Source organism: Gopherus evgoodei, chromosome 3 (genome assembly GCF_007399415.2).
Source record: "Gopherus evgoodei ecotype Sinaloan lineage chromosome 3, rGopEvg1_v1.p, whole genome shotgun sequence".
Lineage (NCBI taxonomy): Eukaryota > Metazoa > Chordata > Testudines > Testudinidae > Gopherus > Gopherus evgoodei.
Genome location: NC_044324.1, coordinates 38,233,550 through 38,253,652, shown reverse-complemented (window position 1 = coordinate 38,253,652; position 20,103 = coordinate 38,233,550).

The window sequence follows — 20,103 nt, the reverse complement described above, 5'->3', positions numbered from 1 at the left end:
AGACCCTGCTCTGGTCACTCAGGGAACAGAAAACTACTCACCCAGTGACTAGTATATTTGCCCTCTACCAGACTCCTGCACCTCACTGGCCTGGGTCTGTCACAATACCCAGAGTCCCTGGTGGGCTTATAGTGGGGCAGCTAATCCATGAGGTCACATCATTATTGCCACTGTTACCTGAGCCAGCTAGATTAAAACTAATGCAGGTATGCACTTGCAGTGTAGATGTACTCCAAGAGTAGCTGGGGATCTAACCAAAACTGCAAACTGAGTTAACAATCGAGAAAAGACAGACAGAAACTCTCATCGCAAGGGTAGATATAATCCTCACCCTATCCACCATTTGCTTCCCTGAATCCAAAAGCATCATTTCTGTCACATCTCAAGTAAACATTATACTCCTGGGCGAATTCTGTGCCAAAATTTTTTTTTAATTCTGCACGCAATATTTTAAATTTTGCATATTTTATTTGTCAAAATAAGTCAATATCATCATGCCAGTTTCAATTATTTTGGTAATTTATTTCAAAATACCTGTCAGCAAGTATGTCTGTAACAATATAGACAAAAAAAATAAAAAGATTCAGAGGATTATATTTTTTTTTGGACAAATAGATTCCTTACTAGGCATATCAATACAAAACTCTTGAGTAATAACTCATTGAAACTACAATACAGAAACATTTTCCACACCTTCTAAAGCAGTACAAAGGCTTGGGGGAATCAGGAGAAATGGAGGAGCTGAGGGAGAGGGAAGGAGCCTAGGAGTGAACCTGGAAGGTGGTTGGGTGTGGGTGGGAGAAGTATAGAACAGATTTTTTTATTGGGAGGGAAAAGATTGTTAGGGAGTTGGGGTGTCTCCCCCATGCAGACCCTGGCACATCTACCCCTGTTCCTGTGTGTCTCTGCACCCCCTATCTGCTGTCCCCAGGTGTTCGTGAATCCCGCTTCCTCCATTGCCGTGTTGCCCGGCAGCACTCCTCCCAGTCAGCCCCTGGTTCAGTGCTGTCCGCCCACTAGCTCCTGAGATTGTGCTCCAGCTTGTACCACCAATAGCCCTTCTGAACCCCCGTTTGTGACCACCACCACTACCCCCACCCCAGAAGCCCCATGGTGTGTGCCACTCTGTCTGTCCTAACCTGGCTTGGTGGGCAGGTCAGGGCGTTGTGATGGAGGCAGCCTGCTGCTGGCTGTTCTGGTGCCACAGTGGCCTCTGGTGGATGAAAGGTAGAACTGCAGCACTTCTCAAGCAGAATGTATTTTCTGTGGGGAAAAAATTCTGCCCCAGACATGAATTCTGCGCATGCACAAGGGGCACACAATTCCCCCAGGAGTAACTTTAGCTAGCTAGCCCTCATTCATAGTAATGGAGATTGTTATATATTGAAGATCAGACTAGATTATCATAATGGCCCTTTCTGGCCTTAAAATGTATACATAATCAATAGAAATTCAATGTGATTAATAGATCTTGAAGAACTGATACTGATGGAGATAAATGAGATTTGAATATTAGGTGCCAATTGTATTGTAAATTTTTGTAAGTGTTCTTATAGTATATAGTTATGTTCTTCAGTTTTATAAGCTTTGCTGCATTTGTTGCCAGATCCAAAACAAGAGATTTAACATGTTAAGACAATTCATTTTTCATATTTCCTATAGTTAGAGAACATGTTCCAGTAAGAATATTACTCTTTCCTCAGCTTGATAAAGTGTTTTCCCTGGTGGATTTTGGAGCACTTTAACATTAGTGCTAACTGAATGCACTCGGTAGATTCTAATGCTCCAAAAATTACATATTTTGTGTGTTCTCATTTGAAGCCCTGCTCATAAAATGTAAAGAAAACATCAGTGTGGAATCTACAGTATTTATACAGCAAAACACCAAAAGTATTTGGTATTACCACTTTGATAAAGTCAGGAATATAATTCTCAAACGGGTTTTGTTAATTTTTTTAACACTAAAAAGATTTAGTTTGTGGGGTTTATCTCCCATATAGTTCAAAATATAGTGAACCTGATGATGACGTAAATCCAATCATGTAGCTTGGAAATGTCTACATTTAAATTCCACATTTTCTGCCTTTTAAAAACATATTATAAAATAAAACTTCATTGTGTAGAAGTCATTTCAGTAGGTCAATACGGGCACCAGTCCTGCATGAACAATAAAAAGGTAATAAGATCTCTGAAATAAACACACACAAAAGTTACATATGAACAATTAGATGCCAATCTGTAACAGAACTGGACTGGGCTTTATATATAGCTAGCTACTCTGGTTTTCCTTCCACTTATATACAGTAATGTGTATACAGCATAAAGATCTGAATCAACAATCACTCTCAGTTAGGCACACTAACTCAAATATTCATGCCAAGACCAATATATGTTTTTAAATTAGTGGTAATTTGCCATAACCTCTTAAGAGGTGGGCGGGCCCAAACATCCTGGTTCCACCCAGAACCAAGCAGTACAACTTTCCTAAGGGTTTCTAACATAAAGGCTCTATTGACTCCTTAAAAAGACATGAACAGTAACTCTAGCACTTATGAAATGTACGTGGATCAGCTGGCTGAATTCCTTGAATCCTGACTTTCTTTCAAGGACCTCACAAGCTCTGCAACTGCAACTGTGGAATTGTATAGTTCTGTAAATCACAGATCTCTCTTTCCCAGAGAAAACAAATGCCAGACATGCTTCATCTGACTTTTATCTTAACTCTCAAAATCTCTCAGGAAAGTTATAAGCATCCACAAAACCACCCACAGAAGTTGTGTATGAAAGTTATGTAAAAATTGAGATGAGATCCATGCCTCAATACAGCCCCTTTGTGCTCCTCTAGTGATGCAAAATAGTTGCAAAGTTAACGTACTCAGCTTCCAGGAGAATGGTCTTGAGTAGGGGAATCCCGCAGATGGCATAAATGGATTGATACATAACATTAAAATGTAGTGTGTGAACGCAGAGAAGAAAATATTAAACCAATTATCATGGGAGACAGCTTAATTCAGCAGAGGAGGTACAGAATCAGGACACCTGGGTTCTCTTCCTGGGTTTGCTACTGAACTCCTGTGTGATCTTGGGCAAGTCACTGAAACTCTCCCTGCCTCTGGTTTCTCATCTATCGACTCCCTGATTATCTGCCTTTGTAATACAACTACTTTGTCAGGTCTATGAATTTAAAGGTGCTGCTATATAAGTAAAATAGGTAATAATTACTGACATAATACAGAAACAAAGACAATCCAACCTAACAATTTATTTTATGAACATCAGCAACTGTTATAATGTTTAATAGCTATAAGATGGTTATTTTTCTTAGAATCTACATGAAGTGAAAATGTTGACAAGAATCCCTGTGAAGCAAAATTGCTGTATTACACAATGCCTTGGCACTAGCAGTATTCTACCAGTTAGAGATAAGCCAGCCACAGAACCACAGACCCAAACATCTTTAGCTTGGATTCAAACCCAACTTCTGTAGCAGGCTTTTGCTATTCAGTTTTGCGAGAGAGTTCTTCAGGTGAAGGAGAAGCGATTAAGTGACTCTTAGGGTAAGTTTGTTGGCTGTAGTGTGTTTGTGGTGTGCTTGCTGCTTGACTGAAATACACTGTGTGGTCTGTTCGTTTAGGGGACCATGTGCTGAGCCTAGCTGCCTGCTAGGCAAGGCTCAGAGCTTCTGTCAAGGTTGATTCCCCACTCTTGCACTTCGAGTGCAGAAGGTGGGGGCCTGCAAGGATTCTACAGATTAATACTGGCCACTACAGGCTTGTGTTAAACTCCCAAGGTTACAGCTTTTCTTTGACCTTGGCTTGGTAGATGCTGTCAACATCCAAGTGCAGAATCCCTTTGAGAGCCCAGGAAGGCACACTTGGGAATTCCTTCCTGTAGGGTACCCTCGAGCCCTTTCAGCCCCCATCCAGGGAAGAGCTGAGAAAGAAAAAGGAAATCAGCTGTTGGCCCCAGCTAATTAAACAACATGTGCACAAATCTCTTAAGACACAAAAATCCAATTCTGTTCTTGAAAAGGTAATTTTTATTACTAAAAGAAAAAAGAAAATACATCTGAGAACTCAAGCTGTGCTGTTGAGGAGGCTGAAAGTCCCAGGGAAGGGAGAAACATCCAACTAGAACAGGTGCAAATGATCCCATTGTTGGGACCCTCCTTCCAGATGTCATCACAGTATCCTCTCGCACTGAGGATACCTCTCTGGGGGAGGGAACTCCAGTAATTAGAAAGAGACAGATATTAGTAATGGGCAATTCAATCATTAGAAACACAGATAGCTGGGTTTTTGATGACCAGGAGAACTGAATGGTGACTTGCCTCCCTGGTGCGAAGGTTGCAGATCTCTCAAGACATCTAGATAGACTTATGTGCATTGCTGCGGAGCAGCCAGTGGTCATGGTACATGTAGGTACCAATGATATAGGAAAGAATAATAGAGAGGTCCTGGAGGCCAAATTTAGGCTGCTAAATAAGAGATTGAAGTCTAGGATCTCCATAGTAGCATTCTATGAAATGCTTCCAGTTCCACGTGCAGGCCCACTTAGACAGGCAGAACTACACGGTCTCAATGCGTGGATGAGACAATGGTGTAGGGAGGAGCAGTTTAGATTTATTAGGAACTGGGGAAACTTTTGGGAAAGGGGAGCCTATACAGGAAGGATCAGCTCCACCTAAACCAAAAGGAACCAGATTGCTGGCACTTAACATTAAAAAGCTTGTTGAGCAGTTTTTAAACTAAGGGCTGGGGGAAAGCCGACAGGTGTGGAGAAGCACAGGGTTCGGACAAAGACACCCCTTAGGGAAGGCTCTATTAATGGAGATTCTCTACGTCCTAGTAAGGAGGAGAGGATGGAAGATAAAACGGGTGGGATCTAATGAGAAACAGTCAAATGAAAAAGAGTCCCATTCAATTACATCACATAATCGCAGACAGCTAAAAAGTGAAAAGTTTTTAAAGTGCTTATATACACATGCTAGAAGTCTAAATAATAAGATGGATGCACTCGAGTGCATCATATTAAATGAGGACATTGATACAATATACGCATCACAGAAACTTAGTGGAATGAGGATAATCAATGGGACACAGTAATACCAGGGTACAAAATATATTGGAGGACAGAACGGATCGTGCTGGTGGGGGAGTGGCACTATATGTGAAAGAAAGCTTAGAATCAAATGAAGGAAAAACCTTAAATGAAACAAACTGTACAATAGAATCTCTGTGGTCTAATTCCATGCTCTAATAATAAGAATATAGCAGCAGGGATAGATTACCGACTACCTGACCAGAATGGTGATGGTGACTGTGTAATGTTTAGGGAGATTAGAGAGGCTATAAAAATAATAATAAGGGGGGATTTCAACTATCCCCATATTGACTGGGTACATATCACCTCAGGATGGGATGCAGAGATAAAGTTTCTGGACCCTTTAAATGACTGCTTCTTGGAATAGCTAGTCCTGGAACATACAAGAGGAGGGGCAATTCTTGATTTAGTCCTAAGTGGAGAACAGGATCTAGTCCAAGAGGTGAATATAGTTGGATCGCTTGATAATAGTGATCATATAATTACATTTAACATCCCTGTGGCAGGGAAAACACCACAGCAGCCCAACACTGTAATATTTAATTTCAGAAAGGGGAACTACACAAAAACAAGGAAGTTAAACTGAAATTAAAAGCTACAGCCCATAAAGTGAAATTCCTGCAAGCTGCATGGAAACCTTTTAAAGACACCATAATAGAGGCTCAACTTAAATGTATACCCCAAATTAAAAAACATAGTAAGAGAACCAAAGAAGTGCCACCCTGGCTAAACAACAAAGTAAAAGAAGCAGTAAGAGACAAAAAGGCATCCTTTAAAAAGTGGAAGTTTAATCCTATTGAGGAAAATGGAAAGGTACATAAACTCTGGCAAATGACGTGTAAAAATATAGTTAGGAAGGCCAAAAAAGAATTTTAAGAACAGTTAGCCAAAGACTCAAAAAGGAATAGCAAAAAAGTGTTTTTAAGTGCATCAGAAGCAGGAAGCCTGCTAAACAACCAGTGAGGCCACTGGATAATTGAGACGCTAAAGGAGCACTCCAGGATGATAAGGCCATTGCAGAGAAACTAAATTAATTCTTTGCATTGGTCTTCATGGCTGAGAAGGTGAGGGAGATTCCCAAACCTGAGCCATTCTTTTTAGGTGACAAATCTGAGGAACTGTCCCAAATTGAGGTGTCTCTGGAGGAGGTTTTGGAACAAATGGATAAACTAAGCAGTAATAAGTCACCAGGACCAGACAGTATTCACCCAAGAGTTCTGAAGGAACTCAAATGTGAAATTGCAGAATTACTAACCTTAGTTTGTAACCTATAATTTAAACCTGCTTCTGTACCAAATGACTAGAGGCTAGCTAATGTAATGCCAATTTTGAAAAAGGACTCCAGATGTGATCCCAGCAATTTCAGGGTGGGACACCTAACTTCAGTACCAGGAAAATTGGTTGAAACTATAGCAATGAACAGACTTATCAAGATACATATCTGAACATGATTTGTTGGTGAAGAGTCAACATGGTTTTTTCTAAAGGGAAATCATGCCTCACCAATCTACTAGAATTCATTGAGGGAGGTCAACAAGCATGTGCATAAGGGGGATCCAGTGGATGTAGTGTATTTAGATTTTCAGAAAGCCTTTGACAAGGTCCCTCACCAAAAGCTCTTAAGAAAAGTAAGCTGTCACGGGATAAGAGGGAAGGTCCTCTCATGGATTGGTAACTGGCTAAAAGATAGAAACAAAGGGTAGGAATAAATGGTCAGTTTTCAGAATGGAGAGGTAAATAGTGGTGTCCCCCCCGAGGTCTGTACTGGGCCCAGTCCTATACAACATATACATAAATGACCTCGAAAAAAGGGTAAACAGTAAGGTGGCAAAATTTGCAAATGATACAAAACTACGCAATATAGTAAAGTCCCAATCAGACTGTGAAGAAGGATCTCACAAAACTGGGTGACTGGGCAACAAAATGGCAGATTAAATTCAATGTTGATAAATGCAAAGTAATACACACTGGAAAACATAATCCCAATTTATACTTATAAAATGATAGGGTCTAAATTAGCTGTTACCCCTCAAGAAAGAGATCTTGAATCACTGTGGATAGTTCTCTGAAAACATCCACTCAATGTGCAGCGGCAGTCAAAAAAGCGAACAGAATGTTGGGAATCATTAAGAAAGGGATAGGTAGTAAGACAGAAAAAATATCATATTGCCTCTATATAAATCCATGACATGCCCACATCTTGAATACTGTGTGCAGATGTGGTCGCTCCATTTCAGAGAAAATATATAGGAATTGGAAGAGATTCAGAAAATGGCAACAAAAATGATTAGAGGTATGGAATGGCTGCCATATGAGGAAAGATTAATAAAATGAGGACTTTTCAGCTTGGAAAAGAGACAACTGGGGGGAATATGATAGAGGTATATAAAATCATGACTGGTGCAAAGGAATTAAATAAGGAAGTGTTATTTACTCCTTCTCATAACATAAGAACTAGGGGTCTCCAAATGAAATTAATAGGCAGCAGGTTTAAAACAAACAAAAGGAAGTATTTTTACACACAACGCACAGTCAACCTGTAGAACTCCTTACCAGAGGATGTTGCGAAGGCCAAGACTATAACAGGGTTCAAAAAAGAACTAGATAGTTAATGGAGCATAGGGGAACCAATGGCTTGTCATAAACAGATAGCTAAGGGTTAATGTCTCTTTCACCTGAAGCACCTGACCAGAGGACCAATCAGGAAACCGGATTTTTTTCAACTCTGGGTGGAGGGAAGTTTGTGTCTGAGTCTTTTGTCTGTCTGCCTGCTTTCTCTGAGCTTTGGAGAAGTAGTTTCTGCTTTCTACTCTTCTGTTTCTAAGTGTAAGGACAAAGAGATCAGATAGTAAGTTATATGGTTTCTTTTCTTTGGTATTTGCATGAATATAAGTGCTGGAGTGCTTTGATTTGTATTCTTTTTGAATAAGGCTGTTTATTCAATATTCTTTTAAGCAATTGACCCTGTATTTTGTCACCTTAATACAGAGAGACCATTTGTATGTATTTTCTTTCTTTTTATATAAAGCTTTCTTTTTGAGACCTGTTGGAGTTTTCTTTTCTGGGAAATTTCAGGGAAATTGAGTCTGTACTCACCAGGGAATTGGTGGGAGGAAGAAATCAGGGGGAGATCTGTGTGTGTTGGATTTGCTAGCCTGATTTTGCATTCCCTCTGGGTGAAGAGGAAAGTGCTTTTGTTTCCAGGACTGGGAACGGAGAGGGGGAGTCACTCTGTTTGGATTCACAGAGCTTGTGTCTGTGTATCTCTCCAGGAGCACCTGGAGGGGGGAAGGGAAAAAGGATTATTTCCCTTTGTTGTGAGACTCAAGGGATTTGGGTCTTGGGGTCCCCAGGGAAGGTTTTTCAGGGGGACCAGAGTGCCCCAAAACACTCTAATTTTTTGGGTGGTGGCAGCAAGTACCAGGTCCAAACTGGTAACTAAGCTTGGAGGTTTTCATGCTAACCCCCATATTTTGGACGCTAAGGTCCAAATCTGGGACTAAAGTTATGACATGGTGTGCAGCGGTTACGGGATAGACAGAATCCAGAAGCCAGTAGGAATATTATATTTTTCTTTTCTCTGCTAAGGGCTTTTTAGCAGAGAGAAACAGTTTGGTTTTAAAAGGGAACCAGAGAGAATTTTTTTTTCTGCTCTCTCTGGCAGTTTGTGGCTTGCATAATAAGCAAGAAACCATTAAGGTGCTATTAAGAGTCTTTTGTCAAACAATAGCACTCCCATTGAGAGTCATTACCAGCACTATATACATGCAAATAAAGTGGTTTTTCAGGTTTACTTAACATTGAAGATTAGCTAAAGGCACTGTTGCTAGGCAGACTCTAGGAGGCAACAGAGCCTGCAGTGCAGAAGATAAACACCGGAGGGCACCCCAACCCAAGAAAACAGGAACCATGACTTCTAAGGCAAAAATTGAGGCCGAAGAACAAATCAAAGAAGCTGAACACAGGCGACAACTGGAAATAAAACAAAAAGAGATGGAGATGAAAGAAAGAGAAGAACAAATCAAACAGGCAGCACACAAAAGAAAACCAGAAGATGAGTTGGCCCACAGAAGGAAGCAAGAAGAAGAGGAGGCGGCCCACCGCCGAGACATGGAAAAACACCAAAAAGAAATGGAAAAACAACAAAAAGAAATGGAAAAACAACAAAAAGAGAATGAAGAGAAGGAAAAACAGAGAAAACATGAACTGGACTTGGCAAAAGCTGGGCTGCATGTGCCAGCCAACCCTAACAACCCGGCGCCAATTATTGCTCCACAGCACAGGAAATTTCCCACCTACAAGGCAGGGGATGACACCGAGGCCTTCTTGGAAAATTTTGAAAGAGTCTGTCTTGGGTACAGCATCCCTGAAGACCAGTACATAGTAGAATTAAGGTCACAGCTCAGTGGACCTTTAGCAGAGGTGGCAGCTGAAATGCCTAAGCAGCAAATGAATGACTATAAACTTTTTCAAACCAAGGCCAGATACAGAATGGGGATAACCCCAGATCATGCCCGTCGGCGCTTCAGAACCCAAAAGTGGAAACCAGATGTGTCATTTCCCAAACACGCCTACTACGTTGCAAAAAACTATGAGGCCTGGATAACAGGACACAACGTTCAAACCTTGGAAGAACTGCACCTCCTCATACAAATGGAGCAGTTCTTGGATGGTGTTCCTGAAGACATCACACGGTACATACAAGATGGAAAACCCAAAGATCTCGCTGAGGCGGGGGAGATTGGAGCCAAATGGATGGAAGTGGCAGAAAGCAAGAAAGCTACTGTCAAGGGGAACGAATACCCCAGGGGGCACACTGACCATAAACCCTACAACCGAGGACAGCCAAAGACCCCACATACAACCCAAGTAAAGCCACAGACGCCCTACTCTTCCACCTCACCAGTCTCCAGTAATTCACCTCGGCCCAGTGACCCATCAGATGGAAGATGCTTTAAGTGTAATGAACTGGGACATATCAAGGCCAACTGTCCCAAGAACACCATGCGAGTGTAATTCATTACACCACCATCACACCAAAGATCCCCAGGCCCGGATGCCTCTCAAATACCCTTGGAGCGAAGGGAAAATTTGAGAGTGGGCGGAAAGAAGGTTACTGCGTGGAGAGACACGGGGGCACAAGTGTCAGCTATCCACCAATCCTTCGTTGACCCCAAATTCATCAACCCAAAGACCAAAGTTACAATTTACCCCTTCATGTCACAAGCTGTAGCCTTGCCTACAGCTCAACTGCCTGTCCAGTACAAAGGCTGGTCAGGAATGTGGACTTTTGCAGTCTATGACAATTATCCTATCCCCATGCTACTGGGAGAAGACTTGGCCAACCAGGTGAAGCGGGCCAAGAGAGTGGGAATGGTTACACGTAGCCAAACCAGGCAAGCTTCCAGACCTATTCCTGTTCCTGAGCCGTCCACAGAGGCCCCATCTGTGTTAACAGAGACCCAGACAGAGGTAGTGGATCCAGATTCCATGCCAACCACTGAAACAGCCACAGCACCTCCAGTCCCAGGCCCGGAACTGGAACAGCAACCAGCACCAGCAATTGCAACCCCATCTTCAAACTCAACGCCAGAGGGCGCCAGCGAGCCAAAACTGGCAGAAGCAACAGACAGCCATACCCAAAAGGCTCAGCCAGAGCCTGAAATACCCTCAGGTGCACCAGCGGAGAGCGGTACACCAGCAACGGAAACAACCCCATCACCTACATCGCTTCCAGAGGGACCAAGCCCAAGTCCACAGTCTGAGGAAGAACTGGTGACCCCAGCCTCAAGGGAACAGTTCCAGACTGAGCAGGAAGCAGATGACAGCCTTCAGAAAGCTTGGGCGGCGGCACGGAGCACCCCACCGCCTCTCAGCTCTTCTAATCGATCCCGGTTTGTTATAGACCAAGGACTTTTATACAAGGAAATTCTTTCTGGTGGACACCGGGAAGAATGGCAGCCGCAAAAACAATTGGTGGTTCCAACTAAGTACCGGGGGAAGCTCTTAAGCTTAGCCCATGATCATCCCAGTGGCCATGCTGGGGTGAACAGAACCAAGGACCGGTTGGGGAAGTCCTTCCACTGGGAGGGGATGGGCAAGGACGTTGCCAAGTATGTCCGGTCTTGTGAGGTGTGCCAAAGAGTGGGAAAGCCTCAAGACCAGGTCAAGGCCCCTCTCCAGCCACTCCCCATAATTGAGGTCCCATTTCAGCGAGTAGCTGTGGATATTCTGGGTCCTTTCCCAAAAAAGACACCCAGAGGAAAGCAGTACGTACTGACTTTAGTGGACTTTGCTACCCGATGGCCGGAAGCAGTAGCTCTAGGCAACACCAGGGCTAACACTGTGTGCCTGGCCCTAACAGACATCTTTGCCAGGGTAGGTTGGCCCTCCGACATCCTTACAGATTCAGGGTCTAATTTCCTGGCAGGGACCATGGAAAAACTGTGGGAAATTCATGGGGTGAATCACTTGGTTGCCACCCCGTACCACCATCAAACCAATGGCCTGGTGGAAAGGTTTAATGGAACTTTGGGGGCCATGATACGAAAATTCATCAACGAATTCTCCAATAATTGGGACCTAGTGTTGCAGCAGTTGCTGTTTGCCTACAGGGCTGTACCACATCCCAGTTTAGGGTTTTCACCATTTGAACTGGTGTATGGTCACAAGGTTAAGGGACCATTACAGTTGGTGAAGCAGCAATGGGAGGGGTTTACGCCTTCTCCAGGAACTAACATTCTGAACTTTGTAAGCAACCTACAAAGCACCCTCCGACACTCTTTAGCCCTTGCTAGAGAGAACCTAAAGGATGCTCAAGAAGAGCAAAAGGCCTGGTATGACAGACATGCCAAAGAACGTTCCTTCAAGGTAGGAGACCAGGTTATGGTCTTGAAGGCGCAACAGGCCCATAAGATGGAAGCATCATGGGAAGGGCCATTCATGGTCCAAGAGCGCCTGGGAACTGTAAACTACCTCATAGCATTTCCCAATTCCTCACTAAAGCCTAAAGTGTACCATGTTAATTCTCTCAAGCCTTTCTATTCCAGAGATTTACAGGTTTGTCAGTTTACAGTCCAGGGAGATGAGGCTGAGTGGCCTGACGGTGTCTAGTACGACGGGAAAAAAGACGGTGGCGTGGAAGAGGTGAACCTCTCAACCACCCTGGAACGTCTGCAGCGGCGACAAATCAAGGAGCTGTGCACTAGCTTCGCCCCATTGTTCTCAGCCACCCCAGGACGGACTGAACGGGCATACCACTCCATTGATACAGGTAAGGCTCACCCAATCAGAACCCCACCCTACCGGGTGTCTCCTCATGCCCAAGCTGCTATAGAACGGGAGATCCAGAACATGCTACAGATGGGTATAATCCGCTCATCTACCAGTGCATGGGCATCTCCAGTGGTTCTGGTACCCAAACCAGATGGGGAAATATGCTTTTGCGTGGACTACCATAAGCTAAATGCGGTAACTCGTCCGGACAACTATCCAATGCCACGCACCGATGAGCTATTGGAGAAGTTGGGACGTGCCCAGTTCATCTCTACAATAGACTTAACCAAGGGGTACTGGCAAGTACCGCTAGATGAACCTGCCAAGGAGAGGTCAGCATTCGTCACCCATGCGGGGGTGTATGAATTCAATGTCCTTCCTTTCGGCCTTCGAAATGCACCCGCCACCTTCCAGAGGCTGGTAGATGGTCTACTAGCTGGACTGGGAGAATTTGCAGTTGCCTACCTCGATGATGTGGCCATTTTTTCAGACTCCTGGCCCAAACACCTACTACACCTGGAAAAGGTCTTTGAGCGCATCAGGCAGGCCGGACTAACTGTTAAGGCCAAAAAGTGTCAAATAGGCCAAAACAGAGTGACTTACCTGGGGCACCAGGTAGGTCGAGGAACCATAAACCCCCTACAGGCCAAGGTGGATGCTATCCAAAAGTGGCCTGTCCCACGGTCCAAGAAGCAGGTCCAATCCTTCTTAGGCTTGGCCGGATACTACAGGCGATTTGTACCACACTACAGCCAAATCGCTGCCCCATTGACCGACCTGACCAAAAAGACCCAGCCAAATGCCGTTAAGTGGACTGATGAGTGCCAAAAGGCCTTTACCCAGCTTAAGGCGATGCTCATGTCTGACCCTGTGCTCAGGGCCCCGGACTTTGACAAGCCATTCCTAGTAACCACAGATGCATCTGAGCGTGGTATAGGAGCAGTGCTCATGCAGGAAGCAACAGATCACAACTTCCATCCTGTCGTGTTTCTCAGCAAGAAACTGTCTGAGAGGGAAAGTCACTGGTCAGTCAGTGAAAAGGAATGCTATGCCATTGTGTACGCCCTGGAAAAGCTACGCCCATATGTTTGGGGACGGCGGTTCCAACTAAAAACTGACCATGCCGCACTAAAGTGGCTTCATACTGCCAAGGGGAACAACAAGAAACTTCTTCGTTGGAGTTTAGCTCTCCAAGATTTTGATTTTGAAATTCAACACATCACAGGAGCTTCTAACAAAGTTGCTGATGCACTCTCCCGTGAGAGTTTCCCAGAATTCAGTAGTTAAAAAGTGTTCTTAAAATGTAAAAGTCTGTTAGTTATATACTTAGTAGTATATGTAAAGGTGCATGTGTTGTAGTAATCTGTTTATTTTAAAGTTCTAGAAGGAAATCGCCACCAGTGAGCTTCCCCACTGTCTGCAATTTGGGGGGCGTGTCATAAACAGATAGCTAAGGGTTAATGTCTCTTTCACCTGAAGCACCTGACCAGAAGACCAATCAGGAAACCGGATTTTTTTCAACTCTGGGTGGAGGGAAGTTTGTGTCTGAGTCTTTTGTCTGTCTGCCTGCTTTCTCTGAGCTTTGGAGATGTAGTTTCTGCTTTCTACTCTTCTGTTTCTAAGTGTAAGGACAAAGAGATCAGATAGTAAGTTATATGGTTTCTTTTCTTTGGTATTTGCATGAATATAAGTGCTGGAGTGCTTTGATTTGTATTCTTTTTGAATAAGGCTGTTTATTCAATATTCTTTTAAGCAATTGACCCTGTATTTTGTCACCTTAATACAGAGAGACCATTTGTATGTATTTTCTTTCTTTTTATATAAAGCTTTCTTTTGAGACCTGTTGGAGTTTTCTTTTCTGGGAAATTTCAGGGAAATTGAGTCTGTACTCACCAGGGAATTGGTGGGAGGAAGAAATCAGGGGGAGATCTGTGTGTGTTGGATTTGCTAGCCTGATTTTGCATTCCCTCTGGGTGAAGAGGAAAGTGCTTTTGTTTCCAGGACTGGGAACGGAGAGGGGGAGTCACTCTGTTTGGATTCACAGAGCTTGTGTCTGTGTATCTCTCCAGGAGCACCTGGAGGGGGGAAGGGAAAAAGGATTATTTCCCTTTGTTGTGAGACTCAAGGGATTTGGGTCTTGGGGTCCCCAGGGAAGGTTTTTCAGGGGGACCAGAGTGCCCCAAAACACTCTAATTTTTTGGGTGGTGGCAGCAAGTACCAGGTCCAAGCTGGTAACTAAGCTTGGAGGTTTTCATGCTAACCCCCATATTTTGGACGCTAAGGTCCAAATCTGGGACTAAAGTTATGACACGGCTATTAGCCAGGATGGGCAGGGATAGTGCCCCTAGCCTGTTTGCCAGAAGCTGGGAATGGGAGACAGGGGATGGATCACTTGACGATTACTTGTTCTGTTCTTTCCCTCTGGGACACCTGGCATTGGCCACTGTTGGAAGACAGGATGCTGGGCTAGACTGAACTTTGGTCTGACCCAAGATGGCTGTTTTTATGAATGGCAAATGAACTTTCTACATAAAAGGGACAATGTCCTAATTTAATATAAAAACCCATTTAAAGGGATTCAGTGCAAACTACTCACCTTATGTGTCTTATTTCTATTTTTTAATCCTTTGATGTTTTTCTATGTTAGGATCTTAATAACCTACTTCTTAGCTAGCTCAGCTAACCATATTATTTTAAATAATATGCCAATCCCCAGAGTGGCTTACAGACGCCAATACAACTGCTCTGCTGTTACTGAATAAGCTAGTTCACAAAGCAAATCCTGAGTCAACAAGTTGTATTTTTGCTTACAGTACTTCCATTCAAAATTCTGTGAAGCTTCTATTCAGCCTAACATTCAGCAGGCCTTTTGTAAGCACAGCAATATTCTCGTTCTGCCTCTAAAAATTATACGGCACATAGTACACGTAAAACCACTTAATTGGCATGCAGCTTTCGACATTTTTCTTTCACAATATCATCTACATATGGAACAAATAGGAATCTGCAGGACAAGCCACCAAATGCAAAGGATGCCAAGTAAAAAAGTATTTGGCTGAATTGCAAACAAGCTGAGAAGACTATTAAAAAGTGGAGAACTAAAATAAATCATGTGCCCAAGTCTCCTGGTTTTCCAGGAATGTCTTGTTTTAGGTGTTCTGACTTTCCAATAGGGAGAGCAAAACATTTTCTTTTTGTTTTGTTTTGCAGTTTTTGCTAAACCCTAGCTGGCCTGAGATAATGGTTATTTGCCTGCCGGGCCTGTCCACTTCCTCTGCCTCCTCTAGCTCTGCTGTCACACACTGCACTCCCAGTGACTGCAGTGCAGCTTCTGCCTCTGGCAGGCGTTGTCAGCCGGCAGGGAGTAAATAGCAGCTTCCCTGTCAGATCTGCTTCTCCCCACCCGCAACTAAAGGCCAACACTTCAAAAGGTATGTGTTTAGGGCCCCAGAGCTCATCTGATCCTGTTATGCTGTTATGCTTGGCTCACAAACCTTTGTGTGAACATTCACTTCAATTAACATAAAACTGTTAATCAGAAGCCCCCCACAAATAAGACAAAAACGGGGGTTGTGACCTCACCCAGGACCTTGGACTGAGTGGTTGGAGAGGTTGTGCTGAGTATTGTTCTCTGTTTATGTGCTTGAGGGAAGGCAAAAGATTAGAGAAGACAGAACACACAACAGAGAACAGACAAGAACAGAGAGAGAGAGATGCAGAGGCAAAAAGCAAGAAAGTCAATCAGCGGCCTGTGAGCACTGCATTACTTTGGGAAGAGAGAGAGAGTCAGATTTCTGAAAGGTTGCCGACCCCTGCTGTAAGCTAAGAAATTGCTCCTTTTTTCTTGTTTTATCCTGCATTTAGAGAAGCAGTACTTTGCACATTTCTAGCACACAAGAATGCATCAATTTTCACTTCCAACTGGCACATCACCACGGCCCTGAAATTCGACTAGCTGCTTGGGTTGAAAAGGGGAAAATACGATCAGTAGGAGATCATCATTCACATGTTTGGAGGCAGTATTGCCATACCAAAGCACTTAAAAAGGCAGACTCCTAAAAAGCAAGATTGGCTTTAAAAATGTTTTTTTTAATAATAAATTTTATATTTGCTTCTAGGTTTTGAGACATAGCACGCTTGCTTTCAAACTTTTCTCCACAACCATGAGGAGTAGAACGTTACTCTTGTTTTAAAATGAAAGTTGAGAGTCTCACACACTGACACAGCTCTACATGCTTCAAGAACCACCAAATATTGAGTTACCAGCACTGCAACAGGGAATAGACTGTCACCACAAAGCCATCTGCTCCACAAGACGGGCAGAGACAGCAGCAGCAACTTCACCCACAGCTTCTAGAGTGGAGGAGGGAAGAAACTGCCCTGCCCAGACCAAATACTTCCACATTGCCCTGCCATATAATACTACCAGCCCTGTCCCAACTAGCTCAATTTACGCTGGAAGAGCAAATTGGCCAAACCACCACAGCCAGGTGGAGCTGGGGTAAGGGGCCTCTTACCTATTGTGCCTTTCCTCTTCAGGTAGCTGGTGTATGTGTGGATGGGACTGATAGGGCCTCCTCTGCTCAGCCTGCTATATAGTGCTTTATTTGTAATGAAAGAGGTGCCAGGGCTGAAGCAATATTTTTTTGTTTTACTTTCATAACAGGTGCAGCAAGCCCAGAGGTGCCAGAGGTACTCCAGCTACACGTAAGCAGGAGAATGGTTCCACTCTTGGGGGGAACTTTCCTGGCTTCTCCACTACCTTGGTGAAATGGGCTAGAGAAAGGATCTGAGTCCTCGCTTCCACTTCCTTTACCCAGAGGCCTCCCTGCCCTTGAGGACTCTCCTGTCTGGCAGAGTCGTCATAACCCCAACAAGGCTGGGCCCAGGATTCCTGGGGGGCTTGACCCCCAACCCTGCTGTGGTAACCTAGGACAGGGGCTAGGGTGTCCCCACTCCAGGGTACTCTCTCTGCACTGGCTTCCTCCCTGACCCACTGATCATTTCATACAATTTAAAGCAAATACAAGTTGTTTAACAATTAATTTTAAAAAAGAATAAGGAAAAATGGGAAAGATTAAAGGAAAACATCACCCTGTTCTGTGGCAGGGAATATTACAAACAGTGTCTCTGGACATTACGGCACTTCACACTCTGTTCCTTGTAAGTCCCAGGTCTCCTTCTCAGGGCCTGGCAGCGCTTCAGGGATGCTGCGGGTTGGACACTTGGTCACACACCTCTGGGTTCTGCACCGTTGGGTTAAGATCCCCCTCCCAGTCAGGCCTGCAAGGACCCTTGGCTGGGGTGTCTTTCTGCGCTGGGTCCTTTGCCCAAGGTCCCCCCTTGGCTGGTCCCAGTTGCTCACCACACCTGGCTCTGTGGCTGTAGCTCTGCTCCCAGCACAGGATCTGCTCTCTCCCTGGGCTGTATCTGGGTCTGTGCCTGCAGCTATGCTCCCAGCACAGGATCTGCTTTCCCTGGGCTGTCTCTGGCCCCTCTGGATCTGGCACAGCTCTGCTCCCCAGCTCAACTTGGGCCCCTGCTTTCTGCTTAGTTCAGTCCCACTCTTCTGACCCAGGCAATTCCAGCTCATATGGAGGCCAGGACTCCCTCGGCCTCCTGACTTCCTGATTAGCCTGCCCGCCCTGTCAATCAGGCACCGAGGCTGACCTGGAGAATTGGCCTCTCCCCATTCTTTTAGTACTGGGAGCTAGCCAACCAAAACACCCCCACTGAATGTTAGTAAGGGGGCAACAGTCCCCTTACATACAGATTGTCTTGGATTTTTCCTCTTTTGGGTAGCAGATGTATGGGCGGGGTGGACCATGTGTTTGGACAGCAGGAAAGGAGGGAGCTTCCAGCTGCTACTGTTGCTCCTGCTGCAGCAGGCAGGCTGGGATTTCTTCCACGCTGGTGCACCAGAGCCAGTGTAACTGCTACTATTGCTCTCTGGCAAGCTGAGGTGGAGGGTTTGACTGGTGCTGTTCCTGCTCTTTGAGACACACCCCAGCCCGTGGTGCAGAGGGCCCTGTGTGTGGGAGAAGGATCTCCTGGCACCCCAGCAGATAGTCCTGCTTACTTGACACTATATCTGCAGAGGGCTCTCTGAGGTTGGCTTGGTGAGGCATCACTCACAGAATCCTGAGGAATGGCAGAGTCTGAGGCTTACCTTCTCCCTGGCTAGACACCTGCCAACCTGAAGAAAGGAGAGGAGGCTGAGGAAAGAAGCCCTGCCACCCTAAAGACCACCAGTGCATGACCCCTGCCTGCCACCCCAGCAATAGATGGGTCTTGGGTGGGAGTTTCCAACACCATCTCCTCAGGCAGAGGACACTATGCTTGAAGGAGGTGCTTCTTTCTCTGTTATCCCACCAAACTCCCCTGCTAGGATAACAGGAGCCCCTCTCCCCCAAGTCCTCAGCTCTCACTGAACTCAATGCCTTCCAAGGTGCACTCATTACTGCACAGGATAGGGATCTGCAGCGGAGATTCATTACACTAGTGATGAATCTGTACTACTTTGCAACAGGAGGTTGTGCAGCTGAAGCTCATTCACCCTTGTCTCGGACAGGCTTCAAGTGGGAATTCTAGGCCAGTCCTACTCCCCACTGAAGTCAGTGGCAAAACTTCCATGGAAGTATGATCAGGCTCTTGTACCTTAAAATGTTATGCCTCAGGATAAGTGAAGCTGCTTACATGAAAATGGTGCACTCAAAGGGCCAGTAGAGCCTGGGTCAGAAACTATTGAAACATCACAGCAAACCTGGAAAAAGTCCTGACCCAGTCACATGAGAGGCAACTACTGCTCTCTGGTGCATGTGTGGTTTCTATTTAAACACCGGGGAAACCAGATACAAGCATTCAATGACAGAATGTGGCTCTGAATTTGTAGTTTGAATAAGGTAATAACTATATATTTTGCACAGATTTCAGGCCAATTTTCTTTATTTTCACCCACCGGCAAAATTAAAGGCTGTTTTTGAAGTTGGAGCCCTCTCTGTTACCATGCTAGGTTAAGAGAACAAATGGAAATAAAAAGCAGGTTGAGTTCCTGGTGAAAAAAAATAGTGACTCAGATCATCATTCTGGTTTCAGACACACTAAAGATAATTCTAGGCCATTATCAGAAAAAATGGTTTACTATTGAAAGCTTATTTTCTTTTTTCTATTTATTTTTAAGATCACAATCAGCATTGAAGAATGCTCTTGGCATTCTTATTTCCAGTGCAGTAGTGTGGGTCATCTGCTACAAAACAGGCAATCCACCCGCTGAAGATTAGAAAAATGTAAAGACTTGAAACATTAATTGTAATTTAAAGGGATACTCTCCTTTTCTGCAAAGTATTGATTGGGAGAATCCTATATTTGGTACAAAGTAGAACAGTTTGGCCAGAATGGCAGGCAGTCCAGAGTCAACGACATGAACAAAAAGTCATTGTCATATTAGAATTTGAATTAAAAATGGTTTGTCCTACAGTAGAGCACTCTGGTCTTGTGATGCATGTTCTTCTAAGCTGTGCTGGGAGCTTAGATAAAAGTGACCTGTAAACAGATGCAAAGCAATGTCATCATATCAACAGGACAAGGAAAGGCAGTAAATCATTTTACTTGTTTGATTTCCTGTCCTGGAAGACAAGGTATATTTTTAAAAAATCTGCAGAACTGACACATTAATCTGTTTTAAAGGTAAATGGATACAAGAACTCATATAATAGATTCAAATAA